This window comes from Nicotiana tabacum, chromosome 10 (genome assembly GCF_000715075.1).
Source record: "Nicotiana tabacum cultivar K326 chromosome 10, ASM71507v2, whole genome shotgun sequence".
NCBI lineage: Eukaryota > Viridiplantae > Streptophyta > Magnoliopsida > Solanales > Solanaceae > Nicotiana > Nicotiana tabacum.
In genome coordinates, this window is record NC_134089.1 from 162,776,986 (window position 1) to 162,793,380 (window position 16,395).

Sequence of the window (16,395 nt, forward strand, 5' to 3'; positions counted from 1 at the left end):
CGCATCTTATTTCGTTGTCTAATGTTTCTATATGTGATCTGGTTGATTAGTTCGGGTTCGGAAAGGATTTGGTAAGGTTTGAGACACTTAGTCTCTTTTGAGGAAGCTTAAATTGAAAAAGTCAACCAGATGTTGACTTATGTGTTAGAGGGCTCGGATGTGAGTTTCTATGGTTCGGTTAGCTTCGGGAGGTGATTTGGGACTTAGGAGCGTAATTAGAATGAGTTTTGGACACCCGAAGTAGATTTAGGCTTGAATTGGCGAAATTGGATTTTTGACGATTTCCGGTTGATAGGTGGAATTTTGATATAGGGGTCGGAATAGAATTCCGAGAGTTGCAGTAGTTCTGTTGTGTCATTTGATGTGTATGTAAAATTCAGGTCATTCGGATGTGGTTTGGTTGGGTTTTTGATCAAAAGCGTAATTTAGAAAATTTTGGAAACTTAGGCTTGAATCCGATGTGTTTTGGTTGATTCGATGTTGTTTGAGGTGTTTTGAGGATTTATATAAGTTTGAATAAGGTTATGGGTCATGTTTGTGTTTTTGGTTGAGGTCCTGGGGGCCTCAGGGCAATTTCGAATGGTTGTCGGAGAGTTTGAAAAATTTGAGAAGCTGTAGATTTTTCTGTTCTGGTATTTTCTCACCTGCGGATTGGGGACCGCAAGTGCGATGCTGCAGATGCGAGGAAAGGATCGCAGAAGCGGTCAAGGAGGAGAAGGGCAGGAGCTACAGATATGGTTGGCTGACCGCACCTGCGATGGCGCAGGTGCGTCTACTTGGTCGTGTGAACACCTAATTTTTGACCATATTTAGATTTTTCACTACTTTTTAGTATGTAAATATTTTAAAATTACTCTACACATTTTAACCTTTATATCACTTATTTTAGTAGGTTTATTTGATAAAATTAAAATCATACAAAAGAGTCGCATCATTAGAGTTATAGTTTTTATTTTTATTTTTTTCTTGCAAAGGAAGGAAAAGTTTCAATATATATATATATATATATATATATATATATATATATATATATATATATATATATATGTATATATGTATATATATATATGTATTGTAGTTTTTAAGTTAGATGTTTTTAACAAATAAATATTATTTAGTTTAGGTAGTAATTTTGCCTTGTTATATTAAGTTAGTAGGAATAGTAATTTTACCTTTTATTCATTAACCATTTTAAGAGAAAAGCAAAATAAAAATGAAGAAAACAAAATGAATTGTTTTACGCCAACTCATGGCAGATAAAAGTTTGGCAACAAACTTCTTATTTCAAAAAAATTCCCTTAAAAATGAATTTAGTAATAAATAATTTCATTTCGATTGTCACTTTAATTGAAAAAACTCCCTATACATCCCTTTACGCGGGTATAGGAAAAAAGGAGGTGTGACAGGTCGCAGATACAGTTTTGGACCATTAATTAAAACATGCAGAAGCGAATCATTGACCGCAAATGCGGTATCATAGAAGTGGTATCTGGGCCGCAGGTGCGGATTCCCTAGGCCAGAAGGTATATATTATTATCTTCACAAAATTTTGTTAAGTTCTCCAATTTTGAAGACGGAAAGCGAGCTAGGGCAGTGATTTCAAGGGAAGATCGAAGGGAATTAGTTTGGTAAGTTCCCTAAGCTTCATTATTTGGGTTTATGATCATTTTTCCATTGTTTAATCATGGTATTGGTGGAGATTAAGGAAGAAAATTGGGGATTAAGGCTTGAGATTAAGAGACTTTAAAATGGGAATTTGAGGGGTCATTGGGACCCCGATTTCAGTATTCTTGGTATGTATGGACTCGTGGAAGGATAAAGATTCCGTTGATGTGATTTTTACCGAGCTTCGAGACGTGGGCCCGGGGGTCGGGTTTGGCCAATTTTGGGATTTTTTGTATAATTTGATTTATTTCGCATGGGCTTCGTCCCTTTAGCCTATTCTAATGTTATGATTCTGATTTTGGGTAGATTCGGCGTGATTTGAGGCCAAGGCGAGAGGCAAAGGCGTTGCAGAGTAGTGTTTTCACCGGTTTGAGGTAAGTAACCATTGTAAATCTGGAACTGAGGGTACAAAACCCCGGTATTTGAATTGTTTTGATAAATGCGGTGTCGCACATGCTAGGTGACGAGCATGTGGGCGTGCACCGGTAGGGATTGTGACTTGGTCCATCCCGTAGCGACTATTAAGCCGCGTATTTGATTTAAAACCTTATGATATTCCGTACTTTAGTCATTATACTGTATTATGGGATGTATGTCATGTTTGGGGCCTTCTACCGACCTGTTGAGACCCTTAGGGGCATTTTTACTGTTTTTCCTCACCCTACTTGTTTGAAAGCATATCCTCAGTCATGTTTTACCTGTTTAGTGTTTAAAACTGGTTTTATCGCTCTACATTTTAAATGTGAGGACTGTTTGGACTGAGTTCCCAAATTTTCACTGTTGTGCCCAAGTGGCTGTGAGGTTAATGACCGAGAGAGGTTGAGAACCTAATGGTGAGGATATCTATATATGTATGAATTATGGATCGGGCTGCACACCACAGCGATACTTATATGGATCGGGCTGCAAGCTGTAGTGATATATACATTGGAACGGGCTGCGCACCGCAGCAATATGACGCTTGGGCTGTAGGAGCCCCTCTGGAGTCTGTATACCCCCAGTGAGCGTAGTCTACCATAAATTATGGATCGAGCTGCATGCCACAGCGGTTACTATGATTATTATTATTATTATTATTATGAGAGATTAATGAGCCTGAGTATTGAGAGTGAGTATTAAGTGACAAGAGTTGATTCACGAGTGACTGAGAGGCTGCCCGAGAGGCTATATTCTGAGTGAAACCTTGCCCGAGGGACCCATTTATGATATTTTCACTGATTTCACTCTTCTTTTAAAATAAGCCTCTGTTGAAAAATTTGCTAAGTATATAATTTCAAGTATTCCAACTGAAACTGAAGATTTTTATGACGAAACTAGTTTTAACTGTGGAGTTTGATATGTTATTCTGTTATTTATTCCTTTATATGATTTTCAACTGCTCGTCACTGCTTTCAAACCTTATTTACTTTAGTTACTTACTGAGTTGGCATACTCACGTTACTCCCTGCACCTTGTGTGCAGATCCAAGTGCCCGAGTGGTAGAGTGAGGGTCCCCAGCTTATCCAGAGTTTGCCAGAGATTGCAAGATAGCTGCATGGCGTCCGCAGCCCTGCTTTCCTCCTTCCTATCTTGTTCTTTTCTGTATTTTTAGACTTATGATGTATTAGACAGTCGGTTATGTATTTAGAGGCTCTAAACTTGTGACACCAAATGTTTGTGCTGTGTTGTCTTATGTTTTATTGATTTCCGCATATTTTTAGTTGTTTAATCACTTCTTATGAAAAATTAGTATTTAAGCCCATGTTAGAAAATGATTTATTAAAATAAAAAGGGTTATGATCGATGTTTGGGTTGGCTTGCCTAGTAATGTGATAGGCGTCATCACGACCGGGTATTTGGGGTCGTGACAGAAGTTTATGAGAGATACCGTGTAACTTGTATGAACAAAAATTAGTATGTATTATGTAACTTGTATTTTGGCACATCTTGATTAGTTTATTTTTCTTCTCAATTGTGGTATTAGCACCTTGTTGTATTCATTCCATAAGGGGAGGAAGACTAAGAAAGATATTGCTATATTTTTTTAATGTTATAACAAAATTACAAGGCATTGCTTTGAATATCTCTTTACAGTATTTTTGTCTTTAAATTTGAATTAAAAAATTAAGGTTACAATTTTGTAATAACATTTATAAGGCATTATCTCAAATATATTTTTTAACATCTTTTTGTCTCTAATTTCTATTTAATTTTTTTAAAACAAATATTTAGTCGTTGGGCCCACTTAGTCTACGGGCTTGGCCCGTTTAACCCGGGACCATGAGTTCGCGGGTTCGGTCCCGAGTCGGTTCCTACAAAAAAACGGTTTAGCACGGGATGGTAGGACCGTTTATTTTGGGACCAGCCCGGGACGGGGACCGTTTGGACCGGCCCACTTGGCCTGTTTACGGACCAGACCGGCCCATATACCACCCCTAGTCTAAGTTTATACAAAACTATTCATATAATTAAGACATTTTTTAAGGTAATTAGAGATAGATAAATTTTTAAAAGCATCAATGGTAACCTAATAAAATAATAAACTTATTTACTATTACAATTTAAATTACACTAGCAATATAAAAAATTTACATTAACAATGCAGTTAGTTAAAATCCTTTTTCAAATTAATCGTAAGCATTTTGTAACAAACTAAATATTACACCTAACCAACTAATTATATTAATTCAACAGTAATTGTGATTGCAATGTAGATGCTAACAATAGTAAGGATAGGGTAGCATAAATCTAAGAAGAAAGGGGATGAGAATTAGACTAATACAGAATTGGAGATGAAAAATATAGAAGAAGAATAGAGATGAGAAAATAGAGCTAAGACTCACAACTTCAGCATAACAAATGCTCTATGCCCTCTACTATACTTATAACTAATTCTTCCCTGCCTACACATTCAACCTGAATCCCACAAATAATTACTTAAATTCCCAAATATGCCCTCCACTGAGTTGCTCACTGTAACGACCCGACCAGTCATTTGAAGCTCTAGCATGTCATTCGGCGGTTTGAGGCCATGGGCAACTTAATTATAGGTATTATCACTTGCACGCATGATCGGAATTGAATTTCGAGAAGTTCGGAATTGATTTGGAGAGAAAATTCTCATTTCGGAAGCTTTAAGTTGAAAGAATCAAATAAAGTTTAATTTTTGAGTAAACGACCTCGGAATCGGGATTTGAAGGTTCCAGCAGGTTCGTATGGTCATTTTGGACTTGGGTGTATGTCCGGATCGGGTTTTAGATGACCCGAGAATTTCGACGTCTATTGTGGAAGTTAGCATTTTTGGAAGAATTTCATAAATTTGGGTTGAAGTGCATTTCAGTTTTATTGGTTAAGAATGAGGTGATGGTTCTTATCAAGAGTATAGACTGAACGAATTGCTGACTAGAAAGTTGGTTATGAATTTCCACACATCTCTTCTGTCGTGGAAGTATTGCAAAAATTGCGACAGGATTTATATATGTCATGAGGTGCATTGGGAGCATCAGATTCGTGGAATCTCGGCTACATTCATCAGAGGATGTCATTATGGTCAGGTGAGTTATGTAGTACATAATGTGAATTCAGCAAAGGCATGCAGTCATGTTCTGGTACATCGTGTGGTGATTGATATAGTGTTCGTATGTTGGAAACAGACCTGGCAGAGAAATCCGGATGTTGGAACTGGGCTCTAAGGCTTATTTACCTAAATGAAATATGACATCTTTATATTTGATCAAGCTAATGTGCTTCAGCTGAGTTGTGGTAGCACGGGTAGGTGCGTGAGGCATTAAACAATGATTTCAGGTAACCCCAGTACAATTCTCAGCAAGTTCGAGGACGGACGTATATTTAAGTGGGAGAGAATGTAACGACCCGACCGCCGTTTTGAGCTCTAGCGTGCCATTCGGCCGTTTAAGGCCATGGGCAGCTTCACTTTAGGTATTATGACTTGCACGCATGGTCGGAATTGAATTTCGAGAAGTTCGGAGTTGATTTGGAGAGAAAGTTCTCATTTCAGAAGCTTTAAGTTAAAATAATTGAATAAGGTTTGATTTTTGAGTAATAGACCTCGAAATCGGGATTTGAAGGTTCCAGTAGGTTCGTATGGTGATTTTGGACTTGGGCGTATATCCGGATCAGGTTTTGGATGACCCTGGAGCATTTTGGCGACTATTATGGAAGTTAGAATTTTTGGAAAAATTTCATAAATTTGGGTTGAAGTGCATTTCAGTGTTATCAACGTCCGTTTAGGATTTCAAGCCTGGGAATAGCTCTGGATGGTGATTTTGCTATTGGGGATACATCCGGATGTGGATTCGGAGGTCTGTAAGTCATTTTGGAGTCGTTTGCCTATAGTTAGAAATTTGAAGGTTTTTGAGAAATTTGATCAGAAGTGGACTTTTTGATATCGGGGTCAGATTTCAATTCCAGGAGTTGGAGTATGTCCGTAATGCCGAATATGAATTGTGCGCAAAATTTGAGGTCAATTGGACGAGATTTGATAGGTTTCGATATCGAACGTTGAAGTTTGAAGTTCTAAAGTTCATTAAGCTTGAATTGGGTTGTGAACCGTCATTTCGATGTTGTTTGATGGGATTTGAAGGCTCAACTAAATTCCTAATATGTATTGGGACGTGTTGGTATGACTGGATGAGGTCCCCGGGGCCTAGCGTGGATTCCAGGTGATTAACGGATCAAATTTGAAGTTGAAGAAGAATTGAGGCTACTGGCATCTGGTGTAACCACACCTGCGAGTTTTTGGCCACAGGAGTGGAGCCGCATAAGTAGAGCAGGGCCGCCCAGGTAAAGGACTGCAGGTGCGGAGCCTTGACCTTATCTGCGCAAGCACAAAGGCGAAAAGGAAGGCCGCAGAAGCGGCAATGGGCGCAGGTGCGAAGGAGCATCCGCAGAAGCTGACGCGTAAAAGTGCCGAGAAGTCCGCAGGTGCGGAAGTCGCTAGGTAGAATGCATTAAATAGCGTGGTTTGGCCATTTTTCTCATTTTCTCCATTCTTGGGCGACTTTTGGAGCTTGTAGAGAGGGATTTCCACCTAGCAACTTGGAGCTAAGTTAACCCCACCTATTATGAGTTAAATACATTGATTATGTGTATATTTTAACGTGGGAATTGAGGTTTTGAGGAAAAACCTAGAAAATTGTATTTATGGATTTTGACCACGATTTTGGACATGGAATTTGGGATAAGTTATATATTTGAGTTCGTGGTATTATGGGTAAACTTTATCTTCGAAAATTTTTGGAATCCGAGCACGTGGGCATGAGGGTGATTTTGTCAACTTTTTTATCGGGGTTAGAAATTGTTATAAATCATATTATAATAAGTATTTGAGCATATATTAATGGGTTTGCATAATGATTGGCTAGTTTTGGAGCGTTGGGCATCGGTTTGAGTCGTCGGAAGGGCTTGGGAGCTGGTTTTGGAACTTCGGAGTGAGGTGAGTCTCCCTTCTAACCTTGTAAGAGGGAACTAACCCCATAGGTGAAATAATTAAATATATTCTCCTACTTATAGGGGCTATGTGTGCACAAGGTGACGAGAGTCCGTGCGCAGCTACTATTATGCTTAAGTTTGGATAGTCTAGGACCTAAAAGCATGCTTTACTTGCAATACTTGTAATGTTGTTGTCAATTTAAATTGCTTAAATCATATCGAATTGGTAAATGTTCTAAAGAAATTAAACATCATTTTCTTGACCATTAAAGAGAAGTTGCCATTTCTTTGGGTAATTGTTTCCCTGATGAATTCTTGATTGACTGTTTAATGTGTTTATTTATATTTGACCACGTCGCATGTATGATTCACGAGCGGGGTAATAGATGCATCTATGGTTCGCAGCATTCCACCCTCTGGCAGTGCACATTTTATTATTATATTGGATTGGGTCGTATGACCGCGGCATGATTTGCGCATGCTGGTATTGCTTGCTTTGAGAGTTATAGATGTTAATATTTATTTTCTCCGGCCTGAGAAAAATTGATAAATGATGAAATATGAACTTGGAAATTTCTATTAACCAAATAGTTGTTTACCTGCTTCATGATTATTGAGTTTGCAGTTACCTTATAAAATCTATGATTTTTTATATTATTGATATTTTATTATTGGACCACTAGTAAGTGTCGAAGTCGAACTCTCATCACTAGTTCTTCGAGGTTAGACAGGATACTTACTAGTTACACGTTATTTTTGTACTCATACTACACTAACTGTGCATTTTTATTGCACAGGCACATGTATGTCTAGTGACCTAGTTTGGCGTAGCGGCATGGTTAATACGGAGACTTAGCTGAGCTGCACCTTGATAACTAGGATTCTAGCCTATTTTATGCTCATTTTTGCTTAAGTTTTGGATTAAAAGTATATACAAGTATCCCCGAAAGCTAACTTATTGTGCTTGTTTGCAGTGTTTGGTCAAAAAGAGACAAGGAAGTCATAATCAGCTCAAAAAGGAGTGAAACCTGCACAAGTTCAAAGTTTAAATCAAAGGGCGCTCACAATGAGAAATAGTAGCGGACACGGAGGGTCTACCACTGAGGCGGTCCTGATGCCGCTCTCAGCGGATTAAGGATTCAGAGAGTGTTCTTGAAGCTGAATAAGTTACCGCTACCCGCGGTAAAATTTCGCGGCAGCGGTGTCATCTGACGTGGCCGCGGTCCAATTCTCGCCCTCAGCGAAATAGAGAATCAGAGAAATAAGTTTGGAGCTCAAATTGAAGACCGCGCTCCATGCACATATTTTGTGGCAGCGGTTGTACGCGCTTGCTTTTGCACGGCTGCGGAAGTCCAAGCGCTGAGGCGACCCATTTTCCGCTTTCAGCGGAATCTCTATAGGGGCAATTTTGTTCAAAAAATTTAGTTGTGTATAAATAGTTTTTTTCAGATTTTTAAGTCATCTATTATTTTGGGGAGCACGTGAACAACCGTTTTTTACCTTTTTGAATAATTTTAGAACATCTTTAGCAATTAATCTTAGATTTTACTCTTGTAATTACTTTTTATTGCCTATATTTCATCTCCATCTTTGATTTCATCTTTGATTATGAGTAGCTAAACCCATTAGCTAGGGCTTATAACCCAACCCTAGTGTGGGTATTTAATGGGTCTTCAATTGTAGGGCTTATATATTTATGGGTTAATTATATTTAGCTTTATTTATAATTTAATTGTTGAATTCGTGGTTGCAAATACTGATTTGTGCCTTTTTGACTTAGGCTGTTTTTGAGAAAAAGAGACTAAGTCTAGGATATTCAGGCTAACAAGAAATTGGGGTGCATTCAAGAGATTGATAGCCCCAATTAAAGGGTTAAACCTAGAGATAGTAATATCTCACTTGAGCCAATTTTGCTTGCATTGTCTAAACACCCACTTGGGCTTGAGAAAGCCAATTAGGGCAAAGTCACTCAAACTACCGAGAGGTATAGAGTGAGTAACTATGTGCAATGGTTATATCATGATCCCAATCACAACAAGTTTGACCTAAGTTTTAGACTCCGTTAGATACTCACCTAGGTATAAGTCACTTTCCTAGTGCCTTTTTACCAATTGAAAAAACCTTACAAAAATAGCATACTTAGCTTATTTTCATTCTTCATTAGTGTTAAAAGTAGAATAGTAACCAAAACAAAGCATGATTAGAAGTGCAATTAAGAACATTGCACATAGCTAGATTAGATAGAAACTCAATTCCAAACCAATATTAGCTCTCTGTGGATTCGATCCCGACCTTTCGGATAAAAGCTGCATCGACCACTCTTGCCATTCTTAGTGGTATAGGGTTGGAGCCGATCACTTTTTGGCACCGTTGCCGGAGATCTAAGTGGTTTCGTCTATCTATCTGACTAGTTTTGTGTCTTGTTTTTCTTTCCTTCTGTTTTACTAACTTGTGTGAGTCAATTGATTCAGGTACAAAATGGCAAACAATGATCCCCTTGGAAATGTTATCCCGGGAGAGGAGGTAGATGATAATGGTGAAGATTGGGTGCCTCTAGTACCTCAAGGTCAACTAAGAGGCCAACAGGCCAATGATAATGTTCCAAAACCTCCCCCACCTCCTCCAAAAGTTGCTCCTCGGGTGCTTCCAAATGAAGAGTATGCAAGTGCAATTGTCCCACCTTGGATCCAAGCGGACAATTTCCAAATTACAAATATGATGTTGACTTTATTGGAGCAACAAGGGTACTTCACAAGCGCTCCTCATCATAATGCATATAAACATCTTAAAGGCTTTGTGTATACCTGCTGGGGAAGTAAACAGGCAAATGTGTCGGAGGATGCATTGAGATTGAGATTGTTCCTTTTTTTCACTTAGAGAGAATGCTTTGGACTGGATCGAAAGGCTTCCCAACCATTCCATAACTACGTGAGATGAGTTGGCCGACAAGTTTATAGCTATGTTTTTCTCGCCTGGGCATATGGCGACATTGCGAGATGAGATTTTGGCCTTCAAACAGCAGCCTAATGAACCACTTTATGAGATCTAGGAGAGATATTAGACAATTGTAAAAGAATGTCCGAACAATGACCTGGCCGAAGCAATGATCCAACAAACATTCTACCGTGGCATTAACAAGACCAATCAATGTGTAATGAACCAGCTAGTAGGGGGAATTTTATGAACACACCTTATGCTGAGGCGTGTGAGATCTTGGATAGATGGCAGATACTTCCTCAGCTTGGCAAAGTGGAGCTAATGTGCCACAGGGTGATCCCACTATCATTCACCTACACAAAGAGCTCCACGACCATGGCCAAGCAATAGCAGAGTTAACTACAACAATGAACCAGTTGGCAAAAGCTCAATTGTAGCAAGTTCAAGTGCTGAGAAAAGTAAATGCTATGGAAGGTTTCAATATGTTAGTCAATAAGAGGCGACAAAGAGGTCAACAAGGTCAAGGTAGTCCGAATCAATATGAGCAGGGTAGTGGTGGTTTCAACCAAGATTATGGGTATGATGAGCAAAGTGAAAAAGTCCAGTACGTGAACAATTACCAAGGACAAAAGGGCAATGCTCCTAATCAACAACAATAGTGGAGATCCTAAGGAAACTAGGAAAATCAAAACCAACAGGGAAATAGCAACTGGGGGAACAACAATCAGAATTGGGGCAATCAGAACAACCAGGGAAACTGGAGTGGAAACAACAACAATTGGGGAGGAAACAACAACCAATGGGGTTAGAATAATGGAAATCAAGAAAATCGGGGGCAAGGCTTTCAAAGACCTTCGATGTATCAAAAACTAAACAACCCGCCTCCATTTCTGTCCCAAGGTCCTAGATCGTCAAACAATAAGATGGGAAGTATCGAGATGATGTTTGAACAAATGATGAAAAAGAATGCCGACTCTGATGCCCAGTTGGCATCCCATAATACTTCAATCCGAAACTTGGAGGTTCAACTTGGCCAGATTTCACAATCTTTGAATATTTGCCCTAAGGGGGCTCTACCTAGTGATACGGTAGTAAACCCCAAAGGTGGGAATGGTGGTGATCACAAGAAGTGGAGAGGTGGTGAAGTGAATACCTCCAAGCAAAAAGTAGTTGTGAGTGATGAGGTTGAAGTGCAAGATGATGATGTTCCTATAGTTGATGAGCAAGTGAGTGAAGAGAATTTGAATGCTGAAGTGAGAATTTATATTCATGATAATGAGGTGGAGACTCAAGATGACGTGAACCCATCTAGGGAACACGTAATAGACATACCAGAAATGGTAGTGCCCAGGCTAAGCTCCCTTGTCAAGGCCTCATCTACCTTACCCTCAAAGAATTGTGAAGAAAAAGAATGAAAACCAATTTAAGATGTTTATTGAGATGATGCAAAGCTTGTCGATCAATGTTCCTTTGGTGGAAGCTCTTGAGCAAATGTCGGGTTATGCCAAGTTTATAAAGACTTGGTGACTAAAAAGAGATCTATGGATTGTGAGGCCATCAAAATGACTCATCAAGTAAGTGCAATTGTGCATTCGATGGCTCCAAAGCTTGAAGATCCCGGTGCTTTCACCATTCTATGTACCATTGGGAGTGCAGATTTTGCAAAGGCATTGTGTGATTTAGGAGCAAGTATCAATTTGACGCCTTACTTAGTGTTCAGAAACTTGGGTATTAGTCAACTGAGAGCTACTTCAATGAGATTGCAAATGGCAGATAGAACAATAAAAAGGCCGCTTGGTATTATTGATGATGTCCTTGTCCGGGTGGACAAGTTTATTTTGCCTACGTCCGGGTGGACAAGTTTATTTTGCCTACTAATTTTGTGATTCTGGACTACGAAGACGACTATAAGGTGCCGATAATATTGGGAAGACCTTTCCATGCAACAAGGAAGGTATTGGTTGATGTGGAAGCAGGGGAGCTCACCTTTCGGGTGGGTGACGAAAACGTTGTCTTTCATGTGTACAAATCTATGAGGCAGCTGAATAGTATGAAGTTTGCTCTTTTGTGGATCTTGTCACAAAGGTGATAGTTGATGATACTAGTGCCATGATCAATGTGGAGGATCCTTTAGAAACGGTATTGTTGAACTTTGATGTGAATGAGGATGAAGGTAGGGTAGAGTGTGTCAATGCTTTTCATGGAATTGGTTCTTATTCTTATGAGCCCCATAAGTTTTTTTGGATCTTGAGAACAGAAAGACTCCGCCAACAAAGCCCTCAATTGAGGAATCTCCCGTTTTGGAGTTGAAGACTTTGCCTTCACACCTCAGGTATGAATTCTTGGGCCCTAGTTCAACTTTACCTGTCATTCTTTCTTCTTGTCTTACTAACCTACAGGTAGATACCACACTGGAGGTGCTCCAAAGAAGGAAGAAGGCAATTGGATGGACTCTAGCTTATATTCGGGGAATAAGACCCACCTTTTGCATGCACAAGATTATATTTAAAGATGATGCCAAGCCCTCTGTGGAACATCAAAGGATGTTGAACGACGCTATGCAAGAGGTTGTCAAAAAGGAGGTGATAAAGTGGTTAGATGCAGGGGTTGTGTACCCCCATCTCGGATAGTTCTTGGACTTCTCCAGTGCAATGTGTTCCAAAGAAGGGTGGTATGAATGTGGTCACCAATGAGCAAAATGAGTTGATTCCCACCAAGATTGTCATCGGATGGAGGGTGTGCATGGACTACCAGAAGCTGAATAAAGTGACCCAAGATCATTTTCCATTGCCCTTTCATGACCAGATGCTAAATAGACTTACTTGGTGTGCCTTCTACTGCTTTTTGGATGGGTACCCAGGTTACAACAAGATCTTGATTGCTCCAGAAGACCAGGAAAAAACCACCTTCACATGTCTGTATGGCACCTTTGCATTTTCTAGGATGCAATTTGGTTTGTGTAATGCACCGTCCACTTTCTAGCGGTGTATGATGGCTATACTTACCGACATGGTGGAGGACATCTTGGAAGTGTTCATGGATGATTTGAGTGTTGTGGGTGACTCCTTTGATGAGTGTTTGAAGACTCTTGACAAAGTGCTAGCCCGGTGTGAAGAGACAAACCTTGTGCTTAACTGGGAAAAATGCCATTTTATGGTTGAGGAGGGCACTGTCCTTGGCCCTCAGATCTCAAAGAATGGAATATAGGTGGACAAGGTGAAAATTGAAGTGATTTCAAAGCTTCCTCATCCTACTTCAATCAAGAGGGTTAGGAGTTTTCTTGGGCATACGGGGTTCTACCGAGGATTCATCAAAGACTTTTCTAAGGTAGTGAATCTTTTGTGCAAATAATTAGAAAAGGATACCAAGTTCGTGTTTAATGATAAATGCATGAAGGATTTTGAACTTCTCAAGTACAAATTGACTACCATTCCCATTATTACCACACCCAATTGGAGCTTACCTTTTGAGCTCATGTGTGATGCTAGTGATGTTGCGGTAGGAGTGGTCTTGGGTCAAAGAGTAAACAAGATGTTTCACCCAGTGTATTGTGCAAGCAAAACAATGAATGATAATTACACGGTGACGGAAAAAGAGTTGCTAGCAATAGTGTTTGCAATGGAGAGGTTTAGGCCTTATCTCATGGGTGCCAAGGTCATAGTTCATACTGACCATGCAGTACTCTGCTACTTGATGACAAAGAAGAATTTTAAGGCTCGATTGATGAGATGGGTTCTATTGCTTCAAGAGTTTGACCTTGAGTTTGGTGATCGAAAAGGGAGTAAAAACCAAGTGGTGGACCACTTGTCCCGCTTGGAGGAAAAGGGGAGGCCCCGTATCATCCTCAAAATTAATGATTCATTCCCTGATGAGCAACTCCTCTCCGTATCTGTGAATAGCATGCCTTGGTTCATGGATGTTGCCAACTTTCTTGTGACTAATATTGTTCTGTGTTAGCTCTCTTCTAACCAAAGGAAGAAGCTTAAATGGGATAGCTTGGACTACTACTGGGATGAGCCTTATTTGTTTAAAATTTGTAATGATGGTGTGATCCGAAGATATGTTCTGGAAGAGGAGCAAATAAGTATTCTGGATGCTTGTCATTCCTCTCCCTACAGTGGTCATCATGGTAGGGCAAGGACAGCTTCAAAGGTGCTTAGCTATGGTTTTTATTAGCCCACATTGTACAAGGATGCGGATGAGCTTGTGAAGAGATGTGATGAGAGTCAGAGAGCAGGTGGAATTTCAAAGAAGGATGAAATGCCTCTCCTCACTATTCTTGAGGTTGACATATTTGACATATGGGGCAATGACTTCATGGGACCTTTTGTGAGTTCATGTGGCAACACATACATTCTAGTGGCCGTTAATTATGTTTCCAAGTGGGTTTAGGCCGTGGCTTTACCCAACAACGAGGCCCGGAGTGTGGTGGCTTTTCACAAAAAGAATATCTTTACTCGGTTTGGCACTCCTAGAGCAATCATCAGTGATGGGGGTTCTCATTTCTGCAATAAGGCATTTGACACTTTGCTTGCAAAGTATGGTGTCAATCACAAGGTTTCAACCCCTTACCATCCTCAGGATAGAGGGCTAGTTGAGGTCTCCAACAGGGAGATTAAGAGCATATTGTTGAAGACTGTCAATGCAAATAGGACTGACTAGTCAAAGAGACTTGATGATGCTTGTGGGCTTACAAGACTGCTTACAAGACTCTGATTGGTATGTATTCGTACCAGTTGGTATTTGGGAAAGCTTGCCATCTTCCGGTTGAGTTAGAGCACAAGGCCATGTGGGCTTTGAAAAAGTTAAATCTTGATTGGGATGTTTCAGCAAATCTCCGGGTAGAGCAACTCAATGAGCTTGATGAGTTCCGGTTTCATGCCTATTCCAGCTCGTCCTTGTATAAGGACAAGATGAAGTATTTACATGACAAGTATGCCTGTATCAAGGAATTCAAGGAAGGTGACTTGGTTCTCTTATTCAACTCCCGGTTACAATTGTTTCCGGGAAAGCTCAAGTCAAAAAGTGGACCTTTTGAAGTGGTGCTTGTAACTCCATTTGGTGCTCTTGATTTGAAAAACAAAAATGGTGAAATATTTAGAGTTAATGGGCACAGAGTGAAGCATTATCTTGTCAAGTTTGATGATAGCCATGTGGTGGCAATGATCCATCTCAAATGATTGATGGTAACATGCATCGTGCCGCGATGTTAAATCAGGTGCTTCTTGGGAGGCAACCCATGTGTTTTTCTTCTTTTGATTCTCTTCTTAGTGTAAGATTTGTTTTGAACTAACTGGTTGTGAGATGTGTGTAGGAATGCTTGATGTAGTGCTGGACAAAGCAGGAAAATTTTTGTAATAGTCTGAAGTTGGACCGCTGACAGCGCTCCATTTTTTGCATTCAGCGGTGGCCATATCGCAAAGGCGTAATTTGGTAGCGGATGCGGGCTTGAAAAGTCCAAAATGAGACTTCTCTGAAATTTCATCCGCGTCCGTGGTGCATTTTCCGCAGTCAGTGGTGCCTTTCCGCGGTCGCGTGACATTTTCCGCTCTCACCAGTAGTTTCAAACAACCAGCCTTTCTATTCATCAAAAGCGCGGACCGCGGTGATATTCTGCGGTTGCGCCAGGTGAGTTATGTGGGTCCCAGGGTATTTTCTATAAATAGGACGTCATGGGACCTTTTACCCTTGTCGCTCTCTCCACTCTCAAGCAAAAAAAAAATTATTGTTCACCCAGCCCTAGTTCGCACACACAATGAATTAAAAGTCCACTCCCATCACTCACCACTCAACTGGTAATTTCAATTCAGAATTGTTGTTCAATTTGTTCTTGTTTTTTTTTGGTTAGTTTTTGCTTCTTCTTCCTCTTTTTCTTTCAATTTTAACTTAGGTTTCATTAATGTAACGAAATTAGGCTTAAATAGTTAGGATTTATTAATGAATACCTAGTGGGGTTAACAATGTAGATGATATCCGCTAAATGCATGCAAAATTGTAACCCTAGGTTAACTTAGTCATTTTTTGAATATCGCGGCTGCCGATGTTTTTCCGCGGTCAGTGTCCATGAGATAAATCTGAGTTTGGAAGTCTTGATTACCGCAGTCAACGGTGGCAATGTCCGTTGACAGCGGCCAGCTTTACACGGTTGCGTCGCATTTTCCGCGATCAGTGGCGTATATGTTCAGAGAAGTGCAAATATTAGTCTGCGGCCGCGGTTGTTTTTCCGCGGACAGTGGTACAACTTCCATGGCCACGCCCAATTTTATGCGGTTAGTGGGACTGTAGTATCAGAGGATGGGTAGTTTGATCCCCATAACTCCGCAGCCGCGACCCTTTTTTACGATCTCACCGGTATGCATTCCG